Genomic DNA, 13,490 nt, shown 5'->3' with positions numbered 1-13,490 from the left:
TAAACTGATGCCCTCCAGTCCGTTATTCCCTGGGCAAAAGACTGAGTGCATTCAACTTCCCCATGCCTCTCATGGTCATATAGACTTCGAGAAAAGATCCCCCCCTTCTGTTTCTTCTGCTCTAAACAAACAAAAAAAAATCCTCGCTTGTCCAACCTCTTCCTATAACTCAGACCCCTGAGCGTGGGCAAAAATCCTTGTAAATTTCTCTGCACTTTTTACAGTTTAATAACTGAAACCTACATGACATCCATCACATTTCCAGTATTTCCCCACGGCGCTGGAACCGACGTGACAACGCCAATGGATTACAAGCCATGATCGATAATTCACTCCTTTACAACAATCCCGTTTTCATCGTTTGTTCCATGGTGCAGGTATCCTTGTCTCTTTCTGGTTGCTTGGTTAATTAAAACCTTGTCCTCATACAAAACAAATCTGTAGCTTAATTGTTCCTGGAAAATGTGCCATGTTTTTCAGACTTTTAAAAATAAACAAAATCTCTCTCCACAGTCACGACGGTAACATGGACTTGGCTGTGTCTCAGTACTTTTTTCCAGTCACAGTGAGATTTGAAATAGTCACCCACGGACAGAATACTCACCTTTCCTTCCACATGAAAAGGTCAATGATATCCAGATCGGCTCGGATCAAGTAACTATCAAAACTGAACATGAAGTTCAATTTGAATTTCTCATCCGCAAATCCGCCATTTCAGTACCGTACAGAGAAAACAAGATACCGGATGGATCTTTATAAGACAATGATAGTATTAAATTGTAGTTTCCTTGTTGCCCCAAAGCTTTAAATCTCGGTCTCACAAATTCTCTCTCGTTAACCAATCTCCTCACTCCTTTCCTCCACACCCAGTTCTCACACTCTCGTTAACCAATCTCCTCATTCCTTTCCTCCACACCCAGTTCTCACACACTCTCTCCTCTCCTTGGATTCGGCTTCCGAGCTCCTGCCTGTAGGCTAAGGACCAAAAAAAAGGAGGTGGCACGATGGCACTGCTGCCCCACAGCACTCGGGTCCCAGGTTCGATTCCAGCCTTGGGTGACTGTCTGTGTGGAGTTTGCACATTCTCCCGTGTCTGCGTGGGTTTCCTCCGGGTGCTCCGGTTTCCTCCCACAATCCAAAGATGCTCAAGTCAGGTGAATCGGCCATGGGAAATGGGTCTGGGTGGGTTACTCTTCCGACGGTGTGGACTGGTTGGGCTGAAGGGCCTGTTTCCACACTGTAGGAAATCTAATCTAATCAAGTCTATTAATCTGACTCAGAGCCTCCTGGGTGTTGGTGAATCCTCCTCCCACCTCCCAGGGTTTCCTTCCTGGTCAGACCCAAACTGATTTTTTTCCCCAATCTGGAATCTCTTATTTATTTTCCCCACACCGACCCTCTGATTAGAACCATCCTGCACACACTGGCCAAATCATATCTGGTTGAACTAAAATGAACCAAATTAGAACTTTAATTGCAGGCCTATCCTTGTTCCTTTCCATAACATTCCTGAATCTTCACACGAGTTCTGATAACTTTCTGCAAAATGCTCCCCCCACTGATACGCCGACCACTTGTCACGATACCAGGGCTGGGACCATTCCCCTGGGTCCTGTTCCCAGAGGAGGAAAGGAGTGAGCTGCCCAGATTAATCCCACACACCCACAGCCTCCCTGGCACTGACCCATACTGCACATACGCCAACAATTGGCCAGCACTGCGCCCGTGCACTGGCTGCCCCTCCTACAGAGCATGCTCCAGATCACATAGGACCCTGGGTGATTGACAGCAGTTGCTGCCCAATAGGGTGGAGGGGGCGGGGCTGGAGGACAGGAGTACTGGGACAATGGGATGGTAAACAATGAATGAATGCGGAGGACACTGGGGGATGGACAGCTCAGTGAGGGCCAGGAGCAGTGCAGCAGCAGGAGGGGATCCTGGACAAACTGAGCAATGGGAGAGTCTGACAGGAGAGAAACTACAGGAAGATTATATTTGGATGCTCAGGCAGGGACAGTTGGGAGCTTGGGCATGTTTTCCAATCAGCCTCTTCAAAGATGCTGTTACTCAACTTTGAACCCAAACCTCGTGGTTCAGAGGTAAGGAGACTACCACCATTTCCTGGTGGGCTAGTGGAATGAAGGGAAGATTTTCTCAATCTCACTCACATGGAAACTCTATGAGCTCCTCCCATTTACTCTCTACGGTGGGGATGGAGGAGACAGAGCAGACGGAAAGGACTGCCTTTCAAAAGGAACTAACTGGCATTGGTGTTATTAACAAGACTCAACACACAGTCACTAAAACAAAGCTGGTGTATGTGAACTTTATCCAGAATATTAACACCTAGAATTGGGTGATGCAGACCCCAATGTACAGTGTTAAGTCGTGGATATTAATAACGGCTTTGTGTGTGAGAAATCACCTCTCATGAACATGAGTCAATTTTTTTTGAAGAATTAACAAAGAGGATTGATGAGGGCAAAGCGGTGGAAACGATCTACATGGACTTCAGTAAGGTGTTCAACAAGGTTCCCCATGGTTGACTGGTTAGCAAGGTTAAATCTCACGGACGATAGAGAGAACTAGCCATTTGGATACCAAACTGGCTCAAAGGTAGAAGACGGAGGGTGGTGGTGGAAGGTTGCTTTTCAGATTGGAGACCTGTGACCAGTGGAGTGTCACAAAGTATTGGTGCTGGATCCACTAATTTTCATCATTTATATAAATGATTTGGATGTGAATATAGGAAGTATTGTTAATAAGATGACACCAAAATTGGAGGTGTAGTGGACAGTGAAGAGGATTATCTCAGATTACAGCAGGATCTTGATCAGACGGTCGAATGTGCTGAGGACTGGCAGATAGAGTTTAATTTAGATAAATATGAGGTGCTGCATTTTGGAAAAGCAAATATTAGCAGGGTGTAAACACTTAATGGTAAGGTCCTCGGGAGTGCTGCTGAACAAAGAGACCTTGGAGTGCAGATTCATAGCTCCTTGAAAGCAGAATCGCAGGTAGATAGGATAGTGAAGAAGGTGTTTAGTATGCTTTCCTTTATTGGTCAGAGTACCGAGTACAGGAGTTGGGAAGTCATAGGAGTTGGGAGGTCGTAATGCTGCTGTACAGGGCATTGGTTAGGTCACTCTTGGAATATTGCGTGCAATTCTGGTCTCCTTCCTATTAAAGCAATATTGTGAAACTTGAAAGGGTTCAGAAAAGAATTACAAGCATGTTGCCAGGGTTGGAGGATCTTAGCTACAGGGAGAGGCTGAATACACTGTTTTCCCTGGAGCGTCAGAGGCTGATGGGTGACCTTATAGAGGTTTATAAAATCAGTCGGGGCATGGATAGGGTAAATAGACAAGGTCTTTTCCCTGCGGTGGGGGAGGAGGCACGAGGGGTGTGGGAGACTAAGGCAGGGGGAGAAACCGAGAGACGTGGGAGACAGTTATTTTATAGATCTGCAACACAACCTTGTTCCTGTTTTCTCTCTGTCCCCTTCAATCCCTCTGAAGGGCTCAGAACAAGTGCATAGTCCCTGGAAAGTAGAGCTTCAGGGTGGTCAAGTGCTGAAGGTTGCATTTGGGACACTGACCTTTATTGGTCTGTGCACTTATCAAGAAATGGACCTGGGTTCAATTCCACTGTCCTGGATTCATTTCTGTGGCCAAAGACACACCTGTCTCTGACCCTGACTACTGGGTCCCCTGTCACTACAGCTCTGCCATTCTCCTTCCTCCAGTTCTGTGCAGCGGTGCTATCTGTGGTGTCATGAACGTGGCTGTTGATTTCCCCCGAGAGTCCAGCCCACCTGTTCCCCCCTTATAGAATCCCAAGCGGTGCACAATTTCCGTTTGAGAAGGGGAATGATCACTGGGGAGTCCTGCACTTCCTTCCTGAGCCTTGTACTTGATCTGATGGTCACACATTCCCTTTCTGCCTGTATAACTCTCACCTGCAGTGTGACTAACTCACCAACCGTGCTGTCCATAACATTCTCTGGATTGCTCCACAGTGAGTCCACTCTCAGCTCCAGGTCTGAAAAACAGTTTCTCAGTAGCTACAGATGGGCACACTGCCTGCACACATAGCCGTAAGGGACACTGGAAGCGCCCCTTATGTCCCACATTGTGCAAGAGGAGCACCCCACGGGTCTGAGGTCTCCTGTAACAACATCTCACTACATTCATCCAGTTACTCCCATTAAGAGAATTTAAATGAGTGAGCAACCTTCCTTCACTTCAAACATGCCAATTATAATTAAAAAAATCTTTACTTAAGCTGATATGTCGTATTTTAAAAACCTTTAATACTCCGCAGGTATCACTGACAAATTGGCTATTCCCATTGGGACTGTGAATTTCTGAATGGCCTGAAGTAAAACGGAGTTTCAGCTTCACCTTCTCCCTGTCTCATCTCACTCTGTTTACATCCAACTCAAAAACACTTTCATTGATCCAAGCAGAACTCACAGTGCAGCCCTGTCATCTTCATTGTCTGCTCACACCTACATTGCCCTCAGCCTCCTGTACTGTTCCAATGCACCTCAATGGGAGCTCAGGAACAGCATCTCATCTTTCAATTCAGCCCTTTGTAACCCCAGAGTCAAAATGGACTTCAGCAGTTTCTGAATGAATAGACAGTTGTCAGAATCTGGATCATCCCACCTGAAATGGTGCTGGAATTCGAGTCCACGAGGAATTTCAATGAGAAACTTGCAGGGAATTGGAAGTAGGGAGTTTACAGGTTAACATCATAAAGTGGATGATTGGGACTAAATCTGACAGTTCCTGCAAAGAGACGAGGTGTAATATGGATAAATCTGTGCTCTCTCTCAGGCCAATACCTCCTTCCACAGCTGCATGGCCAAGAATTAAACACATACCCAAAGGGTGATCCAACCATGAACTTGAACATCGTTCTGCTTTTTGCTTGACAAAAATATTGAAAATATTTTTCCACAGACAGAACAGACAAACCTTTCTCCTTTCACAGTTAAATGCCAATGATATTTAGGTCGTGATGACTCTGTGGACTGTAGAAACTTGCGTTTGAGATCCCAGTCTCAATTATTCTCAATTACTATCCTATAAAATGAATTCACAAAACAAAGCTCATAGTCAGTGCAAGATGAATAGTGAAGGCAAACACTTCTTTTGGTATGTGTTGGATGCTCCTCTTCAAATCGCACCGCCCCCACCCAGGAAGAGGACAGGTGCATGCTCCTTGCTGTACCTTGGCCCCAGATAAAGATGGCAGCCATAACCCAGCACCTCTCACTGCCTGAGGCCCAAGCCATCTTCCACTTTGCTGCAAACGTGGGACCAGGAGTTTCTAATTCAGATTAACGACCTGCACAGAGTGTAACTAAACCCTCCCAGTCGACACTGATACATTTCATCCAGTTTCTGTTGCCACTCTCCCCTTTCCCGTTTCCTCCTCCTGCACACACTAAGGGTCATCACGAGTCCAGTGACCCTTCCTCAGAAACGATGGCAGCTGGGAAAATTAGAATCCCCACAGGAAACAGTCCCTTCGGCCCAACAATTCCACACTCACCCAGACCCGTTCCCATACCCTATCACTCACCATTTCCCCGGACTAATGCACATCTCTGAACACTCCGGGAAATTTAGCTGGGCCAATTCTCCTAACCTCCACATCTTTGGACTACAGGAGATAAGGGGTAAGGAGTAAATAATAGGTGGGGACAGAGCCCAAAGAGAGACTAGAAAAATTGGAAAGACAAAAGAGTGGATAACGATCCGGCTGGGAGGGCGGAAAGCTGTTAATGGAGGAGACAGGAACCTGGTAGCATCTCAGTAGCGGTGGTGGAAATGGCGGCTGATGATCTACGTTCTGTTGCAAAAAAGACCTGGAGCATCCAGTTGCCCCCCACTTTAACACATAAGGCTGTTCTCAGGCCAACATCTCTGTCTCATGCTTACTGCAGTGTTCCAGTGAAGCTTGATGCAAGCTGGCAGAACACTTCAGAACATACCAAATGGCCTCCGATTTTAAGGACTGCAATTTCCCCTCCCGTGTATCTCCTCCACTTCCCACACAACTGCCCTTGGCACCCAACCTCCAACTGCAACAAGGATGGAATCCCCCTCGTCCTCACCTTCCACCCAGATACAATGCATCATCGTCTGCCATTTCCACCACCTACAATCAGACCTCACCACCAGAGATATATTTCCCTCCCCACCCCTTTCAGCATTCCAGTGACCATTCCCTCTGTGACTTCCTCATTAGATCCATGTGACCCACCAAACTACCCTCCACTCTCAGCACCTTCATTTGCCACCTGTGCCCACACCTCACCCCTCACCTCCATTCAGGGCACCACAGGATCCTCCCACATCCAGCAGAGATTTTCCTGCACATCCAAACACCTCACTTTTTGTGTCCTTTGCTCTCGATGTGGTCTCCTCTACAGTGGGGAGTCAGGATGCCAACTTGTGGAATATTTCAGGGAACATGCACCAACCAACCCCACTGCCCTGTGGCCAAACACTTCAGCTACCCCCCTCTGCCGCCACGCTGCCAAGGACATGCAATTCCTGGGTGTCATCCACCCCCAAATCAGAGCCACCCAACGCCTGGAGGAAGAACACCTCATCTTCTACCTTGGAACCTTTCAACCACACGGCATCAAGGTTTCCTCATCTCCTCTCCCCCACCTTATCACAGATTCAACCCTCCAACTCGGCACTGGCCTCCTGAACTGTCCCACCTGCCCATCTTCCTTCACAATTATCCATTCCACCCTCTCACCACGACCCCATCTACCTCTACCTAGTCTCTTCCTATCTCCCTTGCCCCCAACCCCACACACCCCTCCCTATTTATCTCTCAGCCCGCTTCCCCCACTCCCACATTTCTGATGAAGTGCTGATATGCCCAATATGTCGATCCTCCTGCTCTTTGGATGCTGCCTGAATTGCTGTGCTTTTCCAGCCCCACACTTTAAAGCAAGCTGGAAGAACAACACCTCATCTCCCACTCGGGGACCCTGCAATCCTCTGTCTTCAACATCGAATTCAATCATTTTAGGTCCTGAACTCTCCCACGTTCTAGTTTCTTTGCCCCCAAAACACATACCAGGCCTTGTTATTACATAGCCTGCTATTACACACTACCTATGGTTAGCCACTAACAGTCCCCATAAACAGCTATTTACCCTCCCCCAGCCAGGTTGATATTCACTCCTTTGTCCAACTGCTCCTCTCTCTCTCTCTTTCGACTCTATCCCCACCTATCATTTACTCCTTAACCCCTACCTTCTCCATATAAACCAATAGTTTTTTCTCAGTAATATCAGTACCTGAGGTAGGGTCACCGGATCCAAAATGCAAACTGATTTCTCTTCACAGATGCTGTCAGATCTGCTGTGCTTTTCTAGTACCTTCTGGTTGTTGTGTGTGATTTACAACATCCGCAGTTCTTTTGGTTTTAATTTACCCCGAGTATTCTTTTCAGGTCTAGCAGACTGAAACAGTGCAAATCAACCCTCCCAGTCCCTTCACACTCACTGAGACCCCTCACAGTGACACTGCGCTTGCAAAGCTGATGGTCATGTGTTGGCCCGCTGGACCCACCCCTCATTCACTTCTATTGGCTGGAGGATCACGCCAACTGTCCTATTGGTCTGAAACTGTGTCAATCAGCCAGGCTCCATTGTGACATAAGTGGTGGGATCCTCCCAGGTGCATCAGAGGCTGAGAGGTGACCTCAAAGGTTTATTAAATCATGAGGGGCATGGATAGGATAAATAGACAAGGTATCTTCCCTGGGGTGGAGGAGTCCAGAGCGAGAGGGCATAGGTTTAAGATGAGAAGGGAAAGACTTAAAATGGATCTGAGGGGCTTTTTCTTTCACAGTGGAGTTGGTGCGTAGATGGAATCTTCTCTCAGGAAGTGGAGGAGGTTGGTACAATTATACCATTTGGCATCTGGATGGGTATATGAATAGTAAGGGAGTAGAGGGATATGTGCCAAGTGTTGGCAAATGGGACTAGATTAGGTTGGGATATCTGGTCTGCATAGACCAGTTTAACCAAAGAGTGTGTTTTCATGCTGTTCATGTCTATGGCTCTGCCCTGTGATGAGCTTCGTCATTCAGTGAATGGGACAGTATATCAGAGCACAGGGGCTGGGGGCTATTCAGCCTAATGGGGCTGTACACTCTCCCTCTGGAGATGGTGCCAGTCAGTCCCAACTCACCTTCCATTTGGACATAGCCCTCCAAATCCTTCCTTTAAAAAGGAAAATTGCAAATTTGTTTTGACAATAACTACTGAATCTGCATCCAGCTGTCAATCAAACTGTTCCAGACGCTCAGAACTTACTGAGTAAAATAATCTTCACGTTTTTACCCTGCATTATTTGCCACTTACCTGAAAGTAGTTCATAAAAATTGTGACAATGTTAATAATTTCTCATGCTGTCTCTCGGAAAATTAAATTTCCTGGAAACAATTCTGCTCCTCGTTGAAATCACTGCTTAATCTTCTCAGCTCCAAGGAGAATTTTCTGACCTTCTGCTAACTCTCCATAAAAGAGAAACCGATCTTAATTTTAATTTATTAGTGTCATAGAAATGTACAGCACAGAAACAGACCCCTTGGTCCAACTTGCCCATGCCCACCAGATATCCTAAATTAATCTCATCCCATTTGCCAGGACTTGGCTCATATCCTTCTCAAACTTGCCTGATCACATATCCAATCAGATGCCTTTTAAATGTTGCAATTGTACCAGCCTCCACACTTTCTCTGGCAGCTCATTCCGTACACATACCATGTTCAGCTTGAAAGAATTGCCCCTCACATCCCTTTTAAATCTTTTCCCTCGCACCTTAAGCCTGTGCTCTCTGGTTTTGGACCCACCTCACGTGGGAAAAGGACCCTGGCTGTTCACCCTAACCATCTCCCTCACGAGTGTATCAACCACTGAGGTCACCTCCCAGCATGCGATGTCCCAGGGAAAACAGCCCCAGCCAATTCAGCCTCTCCCTATATCTCAAACTCTCAACCCTGGCAACATCTTTGTGCATCTTTTCTGAATCCTTTCAAGGTTCACAACATCATTCCTATAGCGGGGAGACCAGGACTGAAAGCAGAATTCGAGAAGTAGGTGAATCAATGCCCTGTACAGCCCCAAAATAATGTCGCAACTCCTATACTCAATACAAAACACCTTCTTCACTAGCCTACCTAAGATTCCACTTTCAAGGAAGTGTGAACCTGCATTCCAAGGTCTCTTTGTCCAGCAACACTCCCCAGGACCTCCTCATTAAGTGTGCAAGTCCTGCTCTGATTTGCTTTTCCAAAATGCAGAACCTCATTTATCTAAATTGAACCCATCTGCCCCTCCTTAGCCCATTTGATTGAAGTCCCATTGTGCTGAGGTAACCTTCTTCACTGCCCATTACACCTCCAATTTTTGTGTCTAGTGTAAACCTACTAACCATACCTCATATATTCACATAGAAATCATTGATATAAATGACAAAAAGCAGTGGACCCAGCACCCAGCCTGACAGCATATTTCTCACACAGTTGTTGGGTTGGGTAAGTTGTTGGCATGGACGGTACGGACTGAAGGGTCTGTTTCCATGTTATACATCTGTATGACCTTCTAGACAATTCTGTATCTAAATAGCTAGTCCTCCCTGTATTCTACAGTCTCAAGCTTGCTAACCGGTCTGTTATGTAGAACCTTGTGTCTTCCTGGAGTCCGAGTTAGTGACTTCCATATACAAAGCCATGCTGCCTCTCCCTCATCACTTCTTGCCTTTCCAATTACATGTAAATCATGTCCTTGAGAATCACATCCAACTACTTCTGTGCCACTGATTTCAGGCTCACTGGTCTATTGTTCCCTGGCCTTTCCTTCCCACCTTTCTCAAATAATTGCGCCCATCTTCCAGCACCTCACCTGTGACTATCAATGACACAAATATCTCAGCGTGGGGTCCAGCAAACACTTCCCTAGCTTCCCACAAAGTTCTGGGTTATGCCTGAGCAGGTCCCAGGGATTATTCCACCTTGCTACCGTTTAAGACATCCAGTACCCCCTCCTCGGTAATATGGACACTTATCACGTTATCACTATTTGTTTCTCCAAACACTCTAGCTGCCACATCCTCTTTCAGTAAAAGAATCTCATATAGAATCTCTCCCACCTCCTGCGGTTCCACAGACAGCCTTGATGATTTTTGCGGGTACCTATTCTCTGCCTGGTTAGTCGTTTGTCCTTAGTATATTTGTACAATCACTTTGGATTCTCCTTAAACCTATTTCCTAAAGCTATCTCATGTCCCCTTTTTGCCCTCCTGGTTTACCTCGAGTATACTCCTACTGCCCCTATACGCCTCTATGGAGTCACACAAAAACAGCTCTCTGTACCTACCATATCCCTCCTTCATTTTCTTGACCAGGCCCACAATTTCTCTCGACAGGCAGCATTCTCTACACCTACCAGCCTTGGCCTTAACAGGAACATACTGTCTATATACTCTCATTGTCGCAGGCCTATGGAAGCAATGGCAGATGAGGATACAGAAGCAATCATTCTCAGTAAAGAGGTAATGTTGGGAAAGATAACAGCCTAAAGGTACATGGGTCTCCTGACCCTGATGGAATGCATCCCAGGGACTAAAGGAGATGGTGGGAGGGTGGGGGGGGAGAGAATAACAAATAGACCTCGTGATAATTCACTAAGATTTGTTGGATTCTGGGATGGTTTTGACAGAATGGAAGCTGCAAATGTGGTGCCACTATTTTTCAAAAAGGATCCGTTAGCTTAACTTCTGTAGTGGAGAAAATGCTTGAATCTCTCAAAGAAGTAGTGGTGAGATATCTGGGTAGAAATTGTCTCATTGAGCAGACACAGCATGGATTCATGAAAGGTAGGTCATGTATAACGCATTTACTGGAATTATTTGAAGATATGACGAGCACGTTGGACAAGGGGTACTCGGTGGATGTGGTGTATCTGGATTTCCAGAAGGTACTCGACAAGTTGCCACACAAAGGCTGCTGCATAAGGTAAAGATGCACAGCATTGTGGGTAATGTATTATCATTGATACAGGATCAGTTAACCAACAAAAAGTAAAGAATGGGGATAAATAGGTGTTTGGATTACTGTTAGCACGACAACTGTTTATAATTTACACAAATGTTTTGGAGTTGAGAACCAAGTGTACGGTGTCAGAGTTCACATTTGATACAAAGATGAGGTAGAGCAATGTCTGCAGAGGCCACTGTCAGTCTGCACAGGGATACAGATCAGTTACGTGAGTGGGTAAGGATCTGGCAGATGGAGGACAATGTTGGGAAATGAGAGGTCATCCATTTTGGTCAGACTAACAGCAAACTGATGACGAAATGGTGAAAACTTGCAGCATCCTGTGTGCAGAGGGAGCTGGGTGTCCGTGTGCATAAATCACAGGAAGTTGGTTTTCAGGTGCGGCAGGTAATTATGGCAGTGAAGGGAATATTGTCCATCATTGCTAGAGGGATGGTTATGCTGCAGCTGTACAGGGTGCTGGGGAGGCCACACCTGGAGTACTGTGTACACGTTTGGTCCCCTTACGTTAGCAAGGATGTACTGGCACTGGAGGGAGTACAGAGGAGGTTCACTAGTTTGAGTTGGGAGTTGAGAGGTTTGGCGTACGTGGAGAGATTGAGAAAACTGGTTCTATAGTCATTGTAATTCAGAAGAATGGGAGGTTGGAGAGGAAAAAATAAAATTATGAAGGAAGTAGATAAGACAGAAGCAGGGAGGTTATTTCCACTGTGGACGGGTGAAACTAGAGCATAACCTCAAAATAAGGGGGAGCAGATTTAGGGCTGAGTTCAGGCGGAGCTTCTTCAGCTAAAGGGTTGTGAATCTGTGGAATTCCCTACCGAGTGCAGCATTTGACGTTATCAACTTGAATGCCTTTGAGGCAAAATGTAGATTTGTGAACAGGAAAGGAATACAGGGGTATGGTGAGTGAGCAGGAATGTGGAGCTGAGGCCATGAATAGATCAGCCATGATCTTGTGGATGGCAGAGCAGGCTTGAGGGGCCAGATCGCCTACTCCTGCTCTTATTCCTTATGTTCTCATGTTCCCACTTTCCAGCCGTCCCTTTCCCTGGGAATAACCTCCCGCAAACAAATTTTGAAAGTGCTTGCCTGGTGCTGTGAAAATTGGCCTTTGTCTAATTTAGAACCTTAAGTTTTAGATCTGGTCTATTATTTTCTGTAACTATTTTAAAACTAATAGAATTATCAGAGAATCCCGACAGTGTGGAACTAGACCATTCATCTCATCACATCGACAGTGACTCTCAAGGCTGCCTAACCTCCCCCTGTAACGTTGCATTTCCCAGGGCCACCCAACCTCCACATCCCTGAACACTGTGGGCAATTCAGCCTGGATAATCCAACCAACCTACACATCCCTGAACACTGTGGGCAATTCAGCCTGGATAATCCACCCAACCTGCACATCCCTGAACACTGTGGGCAATTCAGCCTGGATAAACCACCCAACCTACACATCCCTGAACACTGTGGCAATTCAGCCTGGATAATCCACCCAACCTGCACATCCCTGAACACTGTGGCAATTCAGCCAGTATAATCGAACCAACCCATCATATCTTTGCACTGTGGGAGGAAACCAGAGCACCCAGATTAAACCCACGCAGACAACCCCAATAAGGAGATCATCCATTCCTTATTTCCCAGTTCCACCCAAATAACTTCACTGGACGTACTCCCAGGAATGTCCTCCCTAAGCACAACCATAATGCTGTCCCTAATCAAAAATGCCACTCCCCCTCCTCTTGTCCTCCTTTCAATTCTTCCTATAGCATCTATACCCGGAAACATTAAGCTGCCAGTCCTTTCCATCCCTGAGCCACGTTTCTATAATACCCATGATATCCCAGTGCCATGTTCAAAACGATACCCTGAGCTCATTTGCCTTCCCTGTCAGGCCTCTTGCATTGAAATAAATGCAGTGTAACTGCGAAATCCCACCTTGTTCTGTGCCTTGCCCTTGCCTGCAATGACTATTTGCCTTCTGAACTGTACCAGCCTCAGAGATACCTCTTTTCTCACTATCTATTTGCGATCACACCTACACCTCGCAGGTTTACTGCCTCCTGAGTAGCATTAACAAATCTCCCTGCCTCGATATTAGACACCTTCCAAATCAGGTACAATCCATCCTTCTTATGCAGGTCAACTCTACTCCAGAGTTGATCACAATGATGCAAATATGTGAATCCTTGTCCCCTGCACCCGCTCCTTAGCCACTCATCCAGCACCTCCTCCTCCTCTGTAATATGGACCTTTTCAAGATGTCACCATTTGTTTCCCCACATTATATATCTCCCATGTACTTCTTCACAGTAAACACTAATGCAAAATACTTGTTTCCCTATCTCGCCCATCATCTGCATCTCCACACAATGGCTGTCTTG

The sequence above is a fragment of the Chiloscyllium plagiosum genome, unplaced genomic scaffold, assembly GCF_037043375.1.
Source record: "Chiloscyllium plagiosum isolate Xiang-an unplaced genomic scaffold, Cpla_swu_hap1 HiC_scaffold_21, whole genome shotgun sequence".
Lineage (NCBI taxonomy): Eukaryota > Metazoa > Chordata > Chondrichthyes > Orectolobiformes > Hemiscylliidae > Chiloscyllium > Chiloscyllium plagiosum.
The sequence above is the reverse complement of the archived record's forward strand: the minus strand, read 5'-3'. Positions refer to the sequence as shown.